Raw genomic sequence first — 295 nt, 5'->3', positions numbered from 1 at the left:
AAAAAGGGCAGCCTCTAGCCCCGCCGGTGTGGCCCAATGGTTGAGCCCAAACCTAAGGAACCAGGAGGTCAACGTTAGATTCCTCCTCAGGGCACAAGGCTGGGTTGTGGGCTTGATCCCCAATAGGGGGCGTGCAGGAGGCCGCCTAGCCACTATTCTCATCATTGATGTTTCTGGCTCTCCCTCCCCCTTCCTCTCAGAAATCAGTAAAAATATATTTTTTAAAAATGGCGCCTCCATAGGTTCCCGGAGTCATCCAGGAGTGGGTCCAGAGGCGACACCAGCCAGCTGGCTG

The 295-nt window shown here is 54.9% G+C and overlaps 1 protein-coding gene across 1 annotated transcript in view; it reads right to left on the bottom strand.

Annotated features, from left to right (window-relative positions):
* TRIM35 (tripartite motif containing 35) overlaps window positions 1-295 on the bottom strand; it is a 19,041-nt gene that overhangs the window by 18,169 nt on the left and 577 nt on the right. The window lies entirely within an intron of this gene.

Source organism: Myotis davidii, unplaced genomic scaffold (genome assembly GCF_000327345.1).
Source record: "Myotis davidii unplaced genomic scaffold, ASM32734v1 scaffold198, whole genome shotgun sequence".
Lineage (NCBI taxonomy): Eukaryota > Metazoa > Chordata > Mammalia > Chiroptera > Vespertilionidae > Myotis > Myotis davidii.
The sequence above is the reverse complement of the archived record's forward strand: the minus strand, read 5'-3'. Positions and strand labels throughout refer to the sequence as shown.